Genomic DNA, 13,192 nt, shown 5'->3' with positions numbered 1-13,192 from the left:
GAGATGACAGACTCAGATCAATGTCCTCCTACTTGTCCTCAGCCAATGCTCCTAACTTACCAATGGCAAATTCTATGACAAGGAAATAAAATATGGACAAAAATGAATGTTAGAGCTGAACTAGAGTATCAAGAAAAAACTTTAGAATCCATGGAATTTCACATTTGGCACAATCACAATGGGTGTGCCTTGGAGAGGCAGAGCCCTGAAGGCTGTGTCCTGTGGACTTCATGCTGTTATGGAGTTTTGCTCTGCTTCTTGCTCTCATGCCCCTCCTAATCTATGAGTTCTATGAAATCTCTAAGGAAGCTTCCAGCCCCTTGCCTGGTAGTATCATTGGCACTTACATTAATAGTGAATGATCTTTTCCAAACATGGCTTCACAGCAGATTAATGGTTTAACCACCTCCCTCAGAAAGGACTTAGAGCTGTAGATTTTTATTAATGTCAACCAACCTTAGAAAGAGTTGAAATGGTGGTTGTTAATAAAGTTAGCTTAAGATGTTTTGCTAGTGGCTTTGATGTATAAAATATTACTGAGCACTATCACAATTCCCTGCCTTCTGGCCCCTCTGAGCAAACTCAGTGTTAGGGAGTTCTGACACTGCAATCCCTGAACCTTCTGCTGTCTATTTCTTGGTCCACAGCTAGCTCCTCCTGCATTCTTGGAGGCCTGGCACAACCAGGCTATATTCATAAGCCTCAAGCCCCACCTCAGAGGCTGACATTATATCTTTAACAAAATTATAGAAGAAAATTTATTTCCCCTAAAGGAAAGGATGCCTATAAACATACAAGAAGCTTAAAGAACAAGTAGTAGATTGGAAAAAAAAATCCTTCTGCCACATAATAATCAAACACTAAACATATAGAACAAAGAAAAGAATAGTAAAAGGTGATAGGGATGAAGGCCAAGTAACATAAAAATGTAGAATTACAGGAGAATTCTTAGAGGAGACTTTAAAAGCCATAATGGACTGGGGAGATGTCTTACAGTCTCTAAGAGATCACAGGTACCAACCCAGACTATTATACCCAGCAAAACTTTCAATCATTATGGACAGAGAAGACAAGATACTCCATTACAAAACCCAATTTAAACAATACGTTCTACTTATCCTGCAAGCTAGTCTTCCACTAGCAGCCTTCATATAAAGATGTAAAATTCTCAGCTCTGTCTGGATGCTACCATGCTCCTGCCTTGATGACAATGGTTTGAACTTCTGAATCTCTATACCAACCTCAACCAAAACTTTGCCAGGGGCAGATGGTTTTTAGTGCATAATTTTACCAGACTTTCCAAGAACAGATAATATCATTACTTGTGTGCTCTTTCCCCAGCCTTGAGCAGGATAAACAGATCTTGAGTGCTTGCCACAATGGGTTTTACAACCTAGGTGGACTTGTCTGCACCTGCAATTTCCTACAGGAACTTAGAGGAATAGACTGCCTTCTGTGCTTTCTTTGCAACATATTCCAGCTGAAACAAAGAATGAGGTCTGTGGGCTTTCCCTGTATAAACAAAATGCTGAATATTAAACTTGGAGCCTTGATCAGAAACTTTATCTTCGCTTCATCCTTCTCTTGCATTCCATCCATTATCATTTCCAGGCAACCCAGTTCTTCCATGGCTACTGGACAACTACAAATACCCCTCATGCTATTCCACAATGGAGAAACAGAATGAATATTGCCAAACCTAATCTATGAAGGAAGAGTCACCTTGATAACTAAACAACACAAAGCCTCAACAAACAAAGAAAATTTCAGACACCTTTCCCTTATGAACACTGATGCAAAAATACTCGATATGATATTAGCAAACAGAACCCAAGAAGACATCAAAGTCACAATCCACTATGATAAAGTAGGCTTCATACCAAGGAAGCAGGGTTGGGTTAAAATACAAAAATGCAGCCAGGCATGGTTGCACACACCTTTAATCTTAGCACTTGGGAGGCAGAGGCAGGCAATTTTCTGTGTTCGAGGCCAACCTGGTCTACAGAGTGAGTTCCAGGGCTACACAGAGAAACACTGTCTTGACGCACCCCCCACCCCCAAAAAATATACATCAATGTAATCTACCATATAAACACACCAAGGGAAAAAATTACATGCTATTGAGAAAGACTTTGACAAAATCCAACATATTATATTGAAAGACTTGGAGAGATCAGGGATACAAGGCATAGAAAAAAAATAGGATATAAATTGGAAAAGAGGAAGCCAAAGTATTGCTATTCACAGATTATATAATAACATATGTTTATGAGTCCAAATATTTTTTCAGAGAAATCTGATAGCTGATAAACATCTTTAGTAAAGTGGCTGGATAGAAAACTAATTTAAAAAATCAGTATCCTGCCTTTATACAAATGATAAATGGGATGAAAAAGGAATTAGGCAAACAATGCCCTTCACAACAATCACAAATAATATATCTTTGTATAACCAAGCAAGTGAAAGACCTGTATGACAAGAACTTCAAGTCCTTGAAGAAAGAAAATGAGGAAGACATCAGAACATGGTAAGATCTTCCAGGCTCACAGATTGGTATCAATGTCTAACTCATTGGGTACCAAGGGTAGAGTTGCATTAATCAGTACACAGGGGATGCATAGTAACAGTGTGCCAATGCATAGTTTATTGAGCATTCAATCATCTTTATAGGCAAGCAGAATAAAGTTTTCCTACAGCTTCTAATTCTCAACAGCTTCCATATTCCAAGCAATAACTTATCTAGGTTCATGGTGACCCAAACCTCCTTGCTGTGTGAGAAGTCTCTCAGTGGCCCACCTCTTTTAAGTGTTGCTTAGTTTAATTAAAAACAAAGTACATTTCTAATGAGATAATAATGGCCATGAAGGCTACTTCCTCAGGCACACAGCTAAATTGGCTGAACATCAGGGTTCTCTGCTGAGAAAGAATGTCTTTCCCATGTTCCAGTATGCTGAGATTAACAGAAATCCTTAAGTCACCTTGCAGATAGCAAGCTGGGAGTCATACCATTTTTCTACAGATCAGTAGGATTAACATAGTGAAAATGGCTACCTTATCAAAAGCAATCTACAGATTCAATGCAATTCCCATCAAACTCCAACACAATTATTTACAGACCTTGAAAGAGCAATTCTCAATTTCATATGAATAAACAAAAAACTTAAGATAGTTAAAACAATCCTGGACAATGAAAGAACTTCTGGAGTTATCACCATCCCTTATTTCAAGTGGTATTACTGGTACTACAGAGCAGTAGTTATATAAACTGCATGGTGGTATTGAGACAAACAGGTTGATCAATGGAAGTGAATTGATTATCCACACCCATGGTCCCTTGATTTTTGACAAAGCCAAGACCAGACAATGGAAAAAAGGATCTTTAACAAATGGTATTTGTCTAACTCAATGCCTGCATATAGAAGAATGTAAATAGATCCATAATTATCACCCTGCAAAATACTCAGGCCAAGTGGGTCAAAGTTCCAGTATGTTGCTTCCCTGAATCCCAGTGTCCTCCACTTGATGCTACATGGGTCATGTTACATATAAAGGGAGACCTATTGAAATTACACCCAACTTCTCAAAGGAGACTTTATATCCAGAAGGGCCTTGGCAAATGTCTTACAGCAGAAACTACGAATGGCTGGCCCAGACAAATATACCCAGGTAAAACTTTGCATCACTGTCGATGGTGAAAACAAGACTTTCCATGAGAAAACAAAATTTAAACAATATTTATCTCAAAATACAGCCCTACAGAAGATACTAGAAGGAACACTCCAACCCAAATACAGTAATTCCACACCAGCAAAACCAAAAGCATGGGAACACACACACACACACACACACACACACACGTGCACACACACCCATCACCAACATCAAAATAGGAATTACCAATCATTAGTCATCAATATCTCTCAACATCAAGGACTCAATTTTCAAGTAAAAAGACACAGACAGAATGGATGTGAAAAGAACATCCTGCATTCTACTCCATATAATAAACAGACTTCAACAACAAAGATAGACATTACCTTAGAGTAAAGGTCTCGAAAAAGATTTTCCAAGCAAACAAACCAAAAAAGCAAGTTAGTGTAGCCATCTTGATATTTTTACAGATTTTCAATGAAAATTATTGTAGGACACTTCATAGTAAAAAAAAAAAAATCCATTAAGAGAATGTTTCAAGTATGATCATTTATGCTCCAAATGCAAAGCACACACAAACATAAAACAAACTTTTCTAAAGTTAAATTCAAACCTGGAGTATCACACATTAATAGTGTGATACATCAATACCCCACTTTCACTAAAAGACAAGTCATCGAGACAAACAGTAAACAGAGAAATAATGAAAGAGATGTATGTTTCAAGTGGACATAACAGATATCTACAGACCCTTTCACCCAATTACAAAGGATATGCCTTCTGCTCAGCACCTCTTGGAACATTCACCAAATTAAACATGTAATTGGTTACAGGGAAAACCTAAAAAGATATAAGAAAATTGAAATAAATCTCTGTGTCTTATCAATTACTATAACAATAGAAACAACAGAAAACTAACAACCTCATACGAGCTGAACAACTCTCTACTCAATGATTACTGGGTCAAAGAAGAACTAAATTAAAATCTTTTGATAATTCAGTAAAAATGAAGGCTGAACATATCGAAACTTATGGGACACAGAGAATACAGTTCTCAGGGGTAAATTCATAACACTAAGTATCTTTATAAAGAATTAGATTTCTCATACTAGCAATCTAATACTACACCTGAAAGCCCTAGAAAGAAAAGAAGCAAACACATCCAATAGTTGTAGACAATAGAGCTGAAACCAATCAATTAGAAACAAAAAGAACAGTACAAAGAATCAAGCAAACAAGTTGGTTTTTTGAGAAGACCAACAAGACAGACAAATCTTTAGTCAAACTAACAAAAGGCAGAGAGACACTACCCAAATTAACAAAATCAGAAATGCAAATAATGACAACAGGCACCAAAGAAATCATTAGGTTTTACTTCAAGAACTTGTACTCCTTAAAACTGGAAAATCTAAATGAAATGGATGATTTTCAAGGCAAATGCAACTTACAAAAGTTAAAACTCAATGTCAAGTTAACTGTCTAGTCCTATAACCCCTAGGGATATAGTAGTAGTCATTAAAAATCACTCATCCAAAAAATTCTTAGGGTCAGATGGCTTTAGTGCAGAACTTTACCATACTTCCAAAGAAGAGCTTATGCCAATAATCCTCAAATTATTCCATATAATAGAAACAAAAGGAACACTGACAAACTCATTCTAAGACCAGAGTCTCCCTGTTACTTAACTTATAAAAAGCCTCAACATAAAGGAGAACTTCAGATTAACATCCCTTATGAACATTTATACAAAAATACTCAATAAAATATAGGAAACTGAATCCAAGAACACATCAAAGACATAATCCACCATAATTAAATAGGCTTCATCCCAGGGATGCAAGGAGAGTTCAACATATGAAAATTCACCAATGTATTTCACCATAAATACAACCTTAAAAATATCACAGGACCATCTATATCACTGTATGATAAGAAAGCCTTTGACAAAAACAGCCTATTATGTTAAAAGTCTTAAGGTTATCAGGATACATGTTGGATATGTGAACATAGTAGAAGCAACATACACCAAACCAATAGGCAACATCAAATTAAAAAGAGAAACCTAAAGCAATCTCAGTAAAACCAGCAACAAGTCTTCCCACTCTCTCCCTATCTACTCAACACAGTACTTGAAATTCTAGCTAGAGCAAAAACTAAAGGATTTCAAGGGGACAAAAATTGGAAACGAAGAAAAAGTATCACTAGTCACAGATCATATGATAGTATAGATAAGAGATCTCCAAAATTCTATCAGAGAATTCCTACAACTGATAAACACCTTCAGCAAAATGGCTAGATAACAAAACTCACTGTAAAAAAAATAACCCTTTTTTAGACAAATGATAAACTGACTTAGAAAGAAATTATAGAAACATTACCCTTTATAATACTTACAAAATATCTTGGTGTAACTCTACTCAAGCAAGTGTAAGACACCAATGACAAGAACTTCAAGTTTTTGAAGAAAGAAAATTGAAAGAAATTGGATAAAGAAATTGAGGAAGATATCAGAACATGGAAAAATCTCCACATACATGGATTGGTAGCCTCAATCTAGTGAAAATAGCTGTAATACCAAAAGCAATCTACAGATTCAATGCAATTCCTGTCAAAATCCCAACACAATTATTTACAGACATGGAAAGAACTATTATAATCTTCATATGGAAAAATAAACAAGATAATTAAAGCAGTCCTGTATAATAAAAGTTCTGGAGTCATCACCATCTCTGACTTCAAGTGGTAGTAGAGAGTAATAGTAATAAACCTTGAATCATTGGTATCAAGACAGAGAGGTTGATCCAAATTGAGGACCCAGAAATAAACCACTACAATTATTGACATTGGTTTTTGACAAAGAAGGCAAAACCATACAACAAAAAAGAAAAGATCTTCAACAAATGGTGCTGTTCTAACTGGATGTCTGCATGTAGAAGAATTCAAATAGGTCCATATCTATCACCCTACAGAACACTCCAGTCCAAGCGGACCAAAAACCTCAACCTAAACCTAGATACATTAAATATAATTAAAAAGTGGGTAATAGCTTTGAATCCATTAGTACAGGAGACATCTTCCTGAAAGATCCAACATCTCAGTCACTAAGATCAAAAAGTAATAAATGGAACCTCATGAAACTAAAACATCTCCTGTATGGAAAAGGAGATTTTTGTCAAGGACAGTGGTCAAAAGGATAAAACAGTAGCCTAGAGATTGGGAAAAGATCTCCACCAACCTTCCATCTGAAAGAGGGCTGATATCCAAAGTACCTAAAGAACTAAAAAAAGTAGACACTAACAAACCAAATAGCCTAAATTTTAAAAAGGGGTACATAGCTAAATAGAATTTTCAACAGAGGAATATTTAATGACCAAGAAGCACTTACAGAAATGCTCAACATCCTTAGTCATCAGGGAAATCCAAATCAAAATGACTCTGGGATTTCATTTTACACCCTTTAGAAGGGCAACAGTTCATGCTAGCTAGGGTGTGGAGCATGGGAAAACTCTCTTCCTTTGCTGATAGGAGTGCAAACTTGTACAACCAGTCTGAAAATAAATTCAGTGCTTTCTCAAATAATTGGAAATAATTATCTCTGAAATGCTTATACCACTCCTGGTCATATACTCAAAAGATGCTGCGTCATACCACAAGAATAGTGTTTTAACTATGTGCAGTTTTATTGGAAATAGCCAGAAACTTGAAACAACCCAAATGTCCCTCAACTGAAGAATGGAAAATGAATATATGGTACATTTACACAACAGAATACTACTCAGCTGTTAAAAACAATGACATCATGAAACTTGCAGGCTAAACCCAGACTCATAAAGACAAATGTGGCGTGTACACAGGAGTGAATTGTAACCATAAAGTACAGGATAACCTTGTTATCCAGAGGCTTAAAGAAACTAAGAAGAAAGGTCCAGCAGAAGATATTTGAATCTAAATAAGGACATAAATAAAGTACACTTCAGGAGTAGATGGATGGAGGGAACTATATGTAAGGGAAATTCTGGACAGTAACCAGAGTCGTCACATATGGTGAAGATGAAGCGAGAGAGAAGTGGAATCTGTGACTGCGGAGAATATCTGAGATGAGCTAGATAACTAGGACAATGGAAACTCCCTGGAATCTATGAGAGTGAGTGACCCTAGCTATGACTTCTTGCAATAGGACCTATGGAACATGAACCAGTCACTTCTTGTAATTAGGCAAGTCTTCTGACGGAGACAACAACTCACCCACAAACTTTTGACACACAAATTTTCCTGCTTATAAATATGCATGGATAAAGAAGATGCAGAAATTGCAGGAATGCCTAATGAATGACTGGCCCAATGTGAGACCCATGCCATGAGAGAAACACCACCCCTGATGTTATAGTAACAATAGTGTGGATATTTACAGACAGGAGCCTAGCTTACATGCCATCTGAGAGGCTTCATCCAGCACCACATATAAACAGATGCAGAGACCCACTGCAAAACATTAGGCAGAGCTTGAAGAATATGTGGAAGAGGGGGAGGTAAGATTGAAGAATCAGATAAGCCAAGGATACAAGAAAACCTACAAATTCAACCAACCTTGCCCCATAGGGGCTCACTGAGACTGAATTACCAACCGAAATGCATCCATAGGATAGAAATAGGCTCCCTACACAGATGTAAGAGATGTGCACCTTGTTCTTTCCATGGGATCCCTAATAGCAGGGCCAGGGGCTAACTGCCTTTGGATCCCTTTCCCCTAACTTGGCTGCCTTTTCTTGCCTTAATAGAAAAGGATGCAACTAGTCCACTGAAACTTGATATACCAAGGCAAATCCATTGGAGGCCTCCACTTCTCTCGGGAGAAATGAAGGGGAGTGGAGGGAAGGGAGGTGAGAGGGAGTGACTGGGAAGACAGGGAGGGAAAGCTGCATTCTGGATGTAAAATAAATAAATTAATACATTAATGGAAATCATCTAGTCTCTTTTCTCCTATTGGGTTCCCTTGTACAGCCTTGGGGCCTTTGTCTTGCCTTGTTTTGTTGTCTCTGGCTTTCATCCCTTTGAAACCTGCTTTTTTTCTGAAGAGAAAACAAAGGGGGATAGGATCTGGGGAGGGAGGTATATATTGACAGGGAGTTGGGAGGAGTAGAAGAGGAAAATGTGCTTTAGATGTGTCATATATTAGAGAAGAATATTCTAAAAAAAATCCATTCCCTTTTAAAATACAAAAATCTCCTTTCAAAATTCAAAGTCTCTCAAGTTTGGGCTCTTGTGAAAATCAAATGTCAAAAAAAGAGAGAACCAGGGCACAGTCACAATCAGATTAGAGCCAACCTCAATGGCAAGAGTATAATGTACTCAATGTCCAATGTCTGGGTACTACCCTGTCTCTTCTTGGTTCCTTCAAAGGGCTTGGATCACTTCTCCACTCTGTCCTGTATAGCACACAGAGCTTGTCTTCTAGGCTCAGGCTGGCTCCATTCCATATCTGCTGTTCTTGTTACTTATGCCTAGGTACTGCATCTCCAAATGCTGGGGTCTCTCAACTGGGTAGCACTTTCACCCATAGCCTTTCCTAGACCCTAAGACTCCAAGACTCCAGCACTGCTTTCCAGTGCCAAGCTTCACCTGTTCTCCCGTAACTTCAAAACCAGCACCACCAGGGTGATTCTTTCACTACCTAGTTCAGCTGTCAACCTTGGAATAAAGCTTCTTTGGATTCTGAGAGAACACTTTCCAGATGACCTCACCTCAATAATGCTGGTCTGTTATCTCAGCTGATTCTTCAGCCCCAGCTGACCTGTTGATATTTCAGGAAATCAAAGGTTTCACTTTACTTGTTCTGGTGACTTGTTAATCAAGAGCTGATTCTTAAGCTAAAATCTGAACTATGAAGACTTAACTCAAATGACTCAGTAGTGTCTTGGCTTCCCTCTGAAGCATTTCAAGCCATGCCTCCATCATCTGTACTGCTCTCAATGCTCTTACCTTCCAACATCCTACAGAACACCTAGCTCAGATCTCCTCACTCAATGGATTTTCTAGTCCAAATTTCCAAAGTCCTTCCACAATCCTCCCTAAAACATGATCAGGTGTGTCAAAACAACAGCCCACTATTCCAGTACCAGGTTATGTCTTTGGGATTGTTTGCTGTGATGAACCAGGTCCATGAGCCCAGGGGTGGAACTAACCACAATGGGCTGTGCCCTTCCCCATTAATCACTAATTACGAAAATGCTCCACAGGCTTACCTATAGCACAGTCTTATGGAGGCATATTCCCTCCTCTCAGATGACTCTAGCCAGTGTCAGGTTGTCACAAAACACACACACATCTCTCTCCCTCCCTCCCTCCCTCCCTCCCTCCCTCTCTCTCCCTCTCTCTCTCTCTCTCTCTCTCTCTCTCTCTCCACAAACACACACACACACACACACACACACACACACACACTTATACACAATCACACACAAATTCCAACCCAACAGAATTTTCTCTTATTGGCAACAGAGGAAAACCCCTCTTCAAGATATTTAATGTATTTTTCTATAAATTTCTCTTATCTATGAGAATTTCACTTTTCTCTAATGAGTCTATGTTTCCTGAATGCTGACAAAAAGTAATTGAAATAAAAGTTTAAATGTAGATACTAGACATGTAGTGAGTTTCAGGAAGGCTTGTCTAGCATGCTTTGAGCACTCTTCATCACCACACGCTGTTAAGAGGATACGGTGCTTGGATTTGTGTCCCACCACTTAGGAGGTAGAGGCAGAAGGTCTCTGCTGCTCAAACTAATCTAAGATACATATATATTTCTGGGGTAGCCTGGAGACCATGTTTCAGCTTAGCAAAAACTAACTAAGTAATCAAACTAGCCAGAAACACTAAAATGAAACAGAAGATTCTTGAGTAACAGCCTGTAATGTGAGCCCCTGGGAGCTGAGGCTGGATTTGGTGACACATGCCAATGACTCAAGTATTCAGGAGACAGGGACAGGTGGATTTCAGGTTCCAACCACTCTTAGCTACATGGTCTGTTCCAGGCCAATCTGGGCAACATAGCAAAATGCTGTCTCAAAAATTAAAAGACTTACAAATTATCAAAGAAAACACTCAGTTAAAGATAAAACTGAATTTGGGTTTGAAACAAATCTCTAATCTGCAAATCTTGGGTCAGAAATTACAGTGCTTTGTGCCACCTAATGTCCTCAGCATGGAGTGGCAGGGTGGGCTGCAGAATGCAGGTGTTTAACTTACCTGAGGTGACAGTGTTCCTATTGCAAGCAAGGACAGGCTGAAGTTTTAGGTTCTAGAACTCTGAAAGTTTTCCTGACTCCTCTGGAGCAAAAAGCCACTTTCCTCCTCACTTCTCCTCTTCACCACCACAGATCCCCCCACAATCTACAATTTGATTTGATGGGAAGGGGTAAATCTCAGAGAGCCCCACCTCTAGTTCAAAAATTGCAGTTAACTAAGGGCTGCTGAGTGAGGGGGGAATTATTACAAAAACCTGAGCCTCCTAATTGCTGTGCAGTTCCAGGTGGTTGTACTTGAAAACACATATACAAAGTAAAGAGTAAATAAGACTCAGCAGTTTGTAGTTATATATATTAGGCATCTATACACACACCCGTAAGTTCATGTGTGTATGTGTAATTTTGTATGTGTATTGTTACTGGAAGTGATCCCATGATGTCTCACAATGCAATGCTCAGGTTCTTTGTGTCATGAACAAAGAGTTAACATTGACACATCAATCCAGGGGAGAAGTGGAGTTCCTCTTGTTGATAAGAAAACAATAAGAACAACCAACCCCCCCCCATACCAAGCAAACAATACAATAACAACAACAACAACAAAACAAAACAAAAGAAAACCAGACAAACCAGCTCTGATCTTTAAGGGAATAAAACATACTTTATTCTTGTGCCAAATAGGAGTAGCAATGTTCTGAAAAAAGATTTACTTTACACGAAATTTCATATTTGAACATAAAAGCAGTTTCATGAAGTTCTTATGGTAGCAACTCAAAAAAGAAATCTTAAATCAATTCTTAGATATATCGGTAAAAATGTAAAAATATTTACATTGGATGGATCCCCGGGTATGGCAGTCTGTAGATGGTCCATCCTTTCGTCCCAACTCCAAACTTTGTCTCTGTAACTCCTTCCATGGGTGTTTTGCTCCCAATTCTAAGAAGGGGCAAAGTGTCCACACTTTGGTCTTCATTCTTCTTGAGTTTCATATGATTTGCAAATTGTATCTTATATCTTGGGTACCCTAAGTTTCTGGGCTAATGTCCATTTATCAGTGAGTACATATCATGTGAGTTCTTTTGTGATTGGGTTACCTCACTCATGATTATGCCCTCCAGGTCCATCCATTTGCCTAGGAATTTCATAAATTCATTCTTTTTAATAGATGAGTAGTACTCCATTCTGTAAATGTACCACATTTTATGTATCCATTCCTTTGTTGAGGGGCATCTGTGTTCTTTCCAGCTTCTGGCTATTATAAATAAGGCTGCTATGATCATAGTGGAGCACAAAAAGGACCCTTATATAGCTGTCTCTTGTGAGGCTATGCCAGGGCCTGGCAAACACAAAAGTGGATGCTCAAAGTCAGCTATTGGATGGAACACAGGGCCCCCAATGCAGGAGCTAGAGAAAGTACCCAAGGAGCTAAAGGGGTCTGCAACCATATAGGCGAAACAACAATATGAACTAACCAGTACCCCTGGAGCTCATATTTCTAGCTGCATATGTATCAGAAGATGGCCTAGTTGGCCATCATTGGGAAGAGAGGCCACTTGGTCTTGCAAATTTTATATGCTTCAGTACGGGAGAACGCCAGGGCCAAGAAGTAGGAGTGGAGGGGGAGGGGAGAGTGGGGGGAGGGTCTGGGGAACTTTTGGGATAGCATTTGTAATGTAAATAAAGAAAATACCTAATTAAAAACTAAATTAAAAAATATTTACATTGCTGGAAATGTTATTGTGTGTGGTTTAAAAAGCTGAAAAATCTCTCATATCAGCCTCAAATTCCATCTGAGAACATTCTAAAGTTTTTGATTGGTGGGACTGGTGTTTTTAATTTAATATACTATAAGATTTTAAAAAATCTATTACGGTATTAGGTCCTGTTTTATTTGTTAGTGACAGGATGTTAAGTGGGACATGTTGGGAGAGCAAGGCATGGCTATTTAATATACTAATGCTTCCCCAAGTCTACTGCATCTAGTTTCCTGCCTGAAGCATTCCATCTTCCCTATGTCAGTGAATGCCAGTCAGCCAGTCAGCCTCTGAAGACTCAGCAGCTTCCTGGGAATCCCTTCGTGGCCCTTCTTACTGAGATGAATTACATTAAAAAGAATTGAAAATGAAATTCAGAAGGAAGTGTCTATATCATCTTATTAGAGTCTGAGAAGAAGAGAAGCCAGCAGTAAATCCAAGAAGGTACCAGATAAGATGAAAACCAGTCTGGCAGTTCCTCAGAAAACTGGACATAGTACTTGTTGCAGACCCAGTAGATCCAGCAATACCTCTCCTGGGCAT

The 13,192-nt window shown here is 38.6% G+C and overlaps 1 protein-coding gene across 1 annotated transcript in view; it reads right to left on the bottom strand.

The window, feature by feature from the left end:
• The window catches only part of LOC100039010 (PRAME family member 8-like), a 60,970-nt gene extending 50,035 nt beyond the window's left edge, over positions 1 to 10,935 (bottom strand). Inside the window, exon 1 of the mRNA XM_017318919.2 lies at positions 10,897 to 10,935. The gene's annotated coding sequence lies outside the window, so the exon portion shown is untranslated. The remainder of the gene's footprint in view (positions 1 to 10,896) is intronic.
• Between the last annotated feature and the right edge of the window lie 2,257 nt (positions 10,936 to 13,192).

This window comes from Mus musculus, assembly GCF_000001635.26.
Source record: "Mus musculus strain C57BL/6J chromosome 5 unlocalized genomic contig, GRCm38.p6 C57BL/6J MMCHR5_RANDOM_CTG5".
NCBI classification, from domain to species: Eukaryota; Metazoa; Chordata; class Mammalia; order Rodentia; family Muridae; genus Mus; species Mus musculus.
Note: the sequence above shows the minus strand (reverse complement) of the source record. Positions and strands in the feature narration are given on the sequence as shown.